The sequence below is a fragment of the Chrysochloris asiatica genome, unplaced genomic scaffold (genome assembly GCF_000296735.1).
Source record: "Chrysochloris asiatica unplaced genomic scaffold, ChrAsi1.0 scaffold00309, whole genome shotgun sequence".
NCBI lineage: Eukaryota > Metazoa > Chordata > Mammalia > Afrosoricida > Chrysochloridae > Chrysochloris > Chrysochloris asiatica.
In genome coordinates, this window is record NW_006408827.1 from 1,056,337 (window position 1) to 1,063,484 (window position 7,148).

At 37.4% G+C, this 7,148-nt stretch overlaps 1 pseudogene; it reads right to left on the minus strand.

Annotated features, from left to right (window-relative positions):
* Positions 1-3,836: 3,836 nt before the first annotated feature.
* The window catches only part of LOC102826474, a 23,839-nt pseudogene continuing 20,527 nt past the window's right edge, over positions 3,837-7,148 (minus strand).

Here is a 7,148-nt window from a genome sequence, read left to right on the forward strand (position 1 = left end):
AGCCATTGAGGCAAGTTCAAATGGGTACTATCTTAAAATTTGGGCATTCTTGTGTGTCTCCTCTCACTTCATATCAGCTGGATGCTTCACTCTCAGCTCTAGTACTCTGTGGTTATGTCCTTGTCCATGGGCTCAGGATTCCCTAGGTCAACCACACTTTGGGCCAACCAGCCTTTCTTCTTCTCTTTCTCATCTCCAGATCTATGGAATGTGGTTGAACTCAGGCCATTTCTTCATTGCTGCCTTTCCCCTTTTCCACTCATCAGTAGACCAACATGGTCATCAGAAAGCTTACATGACTGTTCATGTGTTCCCTTAGAGTTTCAGCCTTAGAGGGGGGTTTGTCCTGAAGGGACTTGATTGCTTCTCTTGATGGCTCCCTAGTGAACAACTTGCTTGTTCAATCATACTGCCAATTTTGTTTTGGATTTTTTTTCTGCTGATCTGTCCTTGAAGATGTATCTTGTGCTGTTCTAGATGTTCCAGGCTGGTCTGTTTGTCCTTTCTAGTGGGAATGTCCCACCTCAGAAGGTTCTGGATGGGGTTCAGAATTCCACCTAAGGTCCTATACACTTCAAAGACTCTGCAAGAGGCCTATTTCAGTGGGCAAGTTCTAGCACTTCTTTTAGGTATTCCAATCAGTTATAGGCAGAAGATGGGCTTACAGGCTTCTGTAATCATGTCGCCCAATATTCCTTTCTATCCCACTCAAGTGTCAATTTTACAATAGCAGCAAGTGAAACTCATATTCATAATACAGACAAGCATCTTAATATTATTTCCCCTCTTCAGATTATGCCTTGATCCGTATATCACAGATTCCTGCTATTCTAAGATTGAGCATATATCACTGTTTACCTCTGTCCCATTTAGCCATGGAAACCTGCCTCCACTTGAGTTTTGCTAAAAATTTGATATTACTCATAATATCAATTTTTTTCCCGTGTCACAAAAATATATTTTTTTGAAAATGCACTAATGAACCTTAGCCAATGCATTACTGAGCAAACTTGTCTGCAGCAATTCAATTATCAGAGACATATGTAAACATGTTTTGATTAGAATAAACCCATACACATATAAACTTGGATCCTAATGGAAATGCTTTTTAACCATCTATCTTTAAAATGAGATACATGACACATTTGTTCATTTATTCTGATTGTCAAGTTATAATGCAAAAACAATGTGCAAATTATTCTACATAAGGGCTTCTGATATCTTATCATCAAATTGTAAGATAATGGAATTTTCCCCAAAACTTACTATAGCCCCCTCCTACTTACTTTGAACATGAATAACTCCTAGCTGTTGTTATTTTTTCATATCAATAAAAGCTGGTTAAAATTAACCCTCATCATTACACATGTATACTCTATGTGATTCTGGGATTGTAGATGACATGGTGGGTTTAAAACAGTATCTTTCTTCTCTCCTTTTCACAGTGAAAAGAAAGTGTCCCAGTCATGTGACTCAGTGTGATCTACATCCTGATCATATTGACTGGATTCATGACTCACACTGAATACATCATCCTTCTTTTCTGCGGTTTTACATATGGATAGAAACTTTGTTGTTAGGTGTTTTTATGTCAATTCTGACTCATAGCAACTCTATGCACAACATGATGAAACACTGCCTAGTCTTGCACCGTCTTCACAATCATTGCTAAACTAGAGCCCATTGCTGATGCCATTGTGCCTATCAATGTCACTGGGGATTTTCCTAATTATCCCTAATCCACCACTTTACCTAACATGAGCTCCTTCACCAGGGACTGGTCCCTTTTGACATTATGTCTGAATTATGAGAGACGAAGTCTTGCCATCCTGGCTTCCAAGGACCATTTTGATTATACTTCTTCCAGAACTGATTTGTATTTTTTTCTAGGAGTCCTGGTGTAGCACTGTGGGTTAATGTGCTGGACTGCAAAGTTGGTTTGAACCACAAGGTCAGCAGTTTAAGCTCACCAGATGCTCCTTGGAAACTCTATATAGGATAGATAAGGGTCATAACCAACTTGAGAGCACTTAACAACAACAACTTGGTACTTTTCAATTATTTTCCAACACTATAATTCAAAAGCATCAATTATTCTGTAGGCTTCCTTATTCACTGTCCAAATTTTACATGCATATGAGGCTATTGAAAATATCATGGCTTATGTCAGGTGCACTTTAGTCCTCAAACTAACATCTTGGCTCTTGTATGCTTTAAAGAGATCTGAGCAACAGATTTGACTGATGCACTACATCATTTTGATTTCATTGATTTTTGTTTTTTGTTTTTTCACCCGGGACAAAGCTTAGTTTTCTTTGTTGTGGTTGTTGTTAGGTGCCATTGAATCAGTACTGCCTCATATCAACCCTATGCACAACAGAATGAAACACTGCTCCGTCCTGGGCCAACCATCGTTGTTTCACCTGAGCCCATCGCTGCCACCACTGTGCCAATCCATCCTGCTGAAGTAAACTGGATTGGGTCTTTTTTTTCTCTGACCCTTCACTTTAGCAAACATGGGATCTTTCTCCAATGACTGGTCCCTCCTGATAAAATATGTTCAAAGAATGAGAGACAAAGTCTGGTCATCCCGACTGCCAAGGAGCACCCTGACTGTACTTCTTCTAATACCCATCTGTTGTTCTTTTAGTATTCCATGGTATTTTCAATATTCTCCTCCAACACCACAGTTCAAATGCATCAATTCTTCTTCAGTCTTCCTTATTCACTGTACAACTTTTGCATGCAAGTGAGTTTATTGAAAATACCATGGCTTGGGTCAAGCACACATTATTCTTCAAGTTGACATCTTTGCTCTTCAACACTTTTAAACAGGATTGCCTAATGCAATATGTTGTTTTATTTCTTGAATGCTGCTTTCATGAGTGTTGATGGTTGATATGAGCACAGCGAAGTCTTTGACAACTTCTAGCTTTTCTCCATTTATATGTTAGTTTATCATACAAGGTGGCTTGGGTGTTGCTGTGATTCTGGAAGCTATGCCATGGGTTTTTAAAATACAGGCAGGGTCACTCAGAGTGGACAGGTTTTAGCTGAACTTCCAGATGAAGATAGGCTAGGAAGGAGAGATGGACTACTTCCAAATATTTAGTTATGGAACACTTTGTGAACAGCAGTGCAACACTGCCAATATCATATTATTGAATATTGAAACATGTTGAAGAGCACTAGAATATTGTCAGATAATAGTGTCAGAAGATGAGCTTCTCAGTTGGAAGTCACTCAAAATACAACTGGAGAAGAACTGCTTATTTAAAATAGAGTTGACCATTATGATGTGAATGAAGTAAAGCCCTCAGGACCTTTATTTGAGGATGGGCCACAACTCAAATGAAGAGAAACAACTGAAAGTCTCCATTAATAATCAGAGAATGGAATGTACAAAGTACAAATCTTGGAAAATTGGTAATTGTCAAAAATGAATTTAATGTATGAACATTCACATCCTAAGCATTAGTCAGTTGAAATTGACTGGTATTGGCAATTTGAACATGAGAATCACATGGTTGATATGCCAGGAATGACAATTGAAGAGAAATGGTGTCACATTCATCATCAAAAAGAACATATCAAAATAAAATTGTGTTTATACTCATTGTAAAGCACATGATTTGGGGCTACAGGATAGGTCTTTGGGAAGAAGAGACTTAAGCCCACAGAAGTCAGTGACAGAGGAGCAGGGTAAGAAAAGGGAAGGGCCAGTGAAGAGGGGGCCCTTGAGTGCCCTTCATGCCTGGACCCTAAACTCAGTAGACTTCTTTGCATGTGAGCTTGGGTCAATCTATATCCCTTAGGCAGAAGAGCTGCAGTTGTGTTCAGGGTTTGGTCTTGGATACAGCAATTCCAGAGTCCAGCAAGTCCTGCCACACCAAGGGTCAGGCCTCCAACAATGGCCATGCCCATCAGTCCATGTTTCATCATGGCCTTGTCAATGAGATGTGTTAGTTCCTTGCCCTAGTTGTTCTGGGACTCTGTCTGTAGCTGCCTTCAAATAAACTGTTGGGTATTTTCATATTTCTTAAGCCAGTAGTTCCCCACATCCTGGTAGAAGACACCATTTCTCCTCCTTGCTTCCTTTTGACAACAGTTCCTTCAACAGCCCTATGTCATAGTTATATTTGCTCTGCAGAAGACACCATGCATGTTCAAGTTGCATGCTCAAGGACACAGACCCTGATGCTGGCAGGTCCTAAATTTATTTTCAAACTTTATCAGATTGTCCACAGACAACGGCTCATTTAGGATGGCCTCTATGGCCACCTTCCCAGCAGTTATCTCATCAGACACTATGGAGCTAGCATCTCCATGGACCACCGAAAAGGGCAAAGAGCACTTCTGGTCATCCTCATTTGATTTCTTGATTGCTGCTTCTGAGAGTGTTGATGGTGTATCCAAGCAAAATGAAGTCTTTGACAACGTCAGTATTTTCTCCAATTATCATGATATTATTTATTGCTAAAGTGGTTAGAATATATATATATTTTAAACAAAAGACTGTGATCTTTATAAATATACTGTTGTTGCTGTTGTTAAGTTCCACAGAGTCTTTTCTGACTCATAGCTACCATATATACTTTTGTCCAAGGAGAAGCTGGTGAGTTTGAACAGCTGACCTTGCAGTTCAACGTGACCTGGCAGTCCAGGACATTTTCCTGTAGGGCATATCAGGACGTATACAGATACTGTTGTTGTTTTTTTGATATGCCAACAAGTCAGTTCCAACTTATAGTGACTCTGTATAGGGTTTCTGATTAGCAGCTGGTGAGTTTGAACTGCCAACCTTGTCATTCAAACCAACCTTGCTGTCTAGTACTTATACCATAGTGCTACACCAGGATACAGAAAATTCTCATTTCTAGCTGGGGACCATAAAAAGATAAATAGATTTAAAAGTCTGGAGCAATACTTCTTCTCCCAGCTAATTAATGAAGGAAATAAATTCATTTTCTCAAAGTCATGTTAGCTTTTGTAATGGATAGAGAAACAGAATACTTAAATTTCTACCTATTTAATGCTGCTGAAAGAAAATTAGGGTAAGTTTACTAGTTCAGGTTTTCTCACAGGATATTCCAAAGAACTCTTACATCAAATAATCTATAGAAATTTGTTAAAATTATTATTGTTTGTGCCTCATCTCAAATATAGAGAATCAGTATGTCTAAGCAAATTGATAGAATTCATTGACATGAACCTGATGCCACAGTAGAACTACATTTAAGCAACTGTACGAATGAATCAAAAGACATTATCCTAAGTAGAAAAAGACATCCTCATAAGCTGACATATTGTTTGATTGCATTTGCATGACATTCTGCAAAATACAAATACATAGTGACAGAAAACACATCAGTTTGTCATGGACTGGGGACATGGGAAACAGCTGACAACAAAGAACATTCTAGGAAATGGGAGCTGGTGTTTTAGAAATATTCTACGTCTTGACTGAGCTGGTATTTGCATAATGGTTTGTATTTACCTACACTCATAGAACTAAAAACAAAAAGTCATTTTCATAGCATTTAAGTTATACCTCACTTTAAATAAGTTAAACTTAAGAACTTGATTGTTTTTAGTTTGTATTGTCCCTTGTATCTTCTGACATTAATGTTGTTGCTATTTTCTCTTGATTCATAGATAATTTACATATCTGTAGCTTTATCTTAGAGTTTAGGTGTGGTGCTGTAGAATAAACACTAGACTGTCATACAAAAAATCAGCAATGAAAATCCATCAGCTAAACCTCTGAAACCCTGTACAGGGTTGCTATAAGTCAGACCCAACAAAGGGCACTTAACAACAACAATAACAACAGCAATCTTTGTATTAAGCTGTATCTATTATTATTATAAAGTGTCCAGTGTTGTATTTAATGCTTTGTCTTAGTTCATTATTTCACATTATGTAATAATACAATTACTATTCATCTTTCATATTTATATGTATTTGTTTCATATCCCATCATCCATATCTCAATATACAATATTACACAATAAACTTCCTTTTAGATTATCTTGTATTAAACATTTGTTGTTGTTGTTAAGTTCAATATATTTAGATACCTAGTCTTTAACATTTTTTTTCCATAAGTAAGCTTAATATCTTTCCCAAACGGTTTGGGATAAGATGAAGGATGTACGATCATATTGCTTCTTTGTGGCATATTGAACACAGAGAGGAGGGAAAATGACAAATATTCTACCTAAGGGCTATCTCTGCTACTAAAATATACTGCAGCTTTTTTCTGGCAGTTAGAAAACAAAAGTAAAATCCTTTCTACATTGCTAAAATTGCTTATGCCCATTTGACTGTTTATGTCTAAATGCACTTGACAGTGTTGATGATCAGTGAGAAATGTTGCTGCGGCTGTAGCCTCAGAGATTTCTGAAAATTATACCCTGATAGTAAGGAAAGACCCAAGTTTAGTTATATAATCCTAAAACATGCATTTCATTTAATGCATGTAAAAGGAACCATATGCTTCACTGAATGCAACGATAAGTTATAAACCACCCATGAAAAAAAAAGCAACAAGGAGGAAACAGCGAGTTAATAAAAATCAAAATGCAAGGCTAAAATAAAGTAAACCAACTGTGCTTTCATTTCCTTATATAGTTTATATTTCTATTTTTATGGAAGTCTACATAGAAGGAGTTCACTGTTTTTCCTATGTGTTCTAATTTGGACTTGGTTTTAAGAAACACATTATGATGCATGAGATTACTCTAATTATATGGTTATATTGTTTTGTTTTGTTGTTCTAGAATACAGATATTGCATTTTAGTTATGGTAGACAAAGAAATACAACTAGAATGTTTCTTATAAGGGATATTAGTGAGATTTCACCTTCTCTTCTCTGGAAATGTTTTAAGAAGGGATCAGTCTGCGGAGCATCACATCATCCATCGCATCATCCTTAGTAAAGAAGGTCACCAAAAAACCAGAAAACACTCAATAAGATGTATTGACACAGTGGCTGCAACAATGGGTTCAGATGTCATGCAGGACCCAAAGGAGTTCTGTTTTGCTACATGTATGGTCACTATGAGGCCATATCTGACTCTTTGGTACCTAACAAATGAGCAACAACACACACACACACAGACAAACACACACACACACACACACA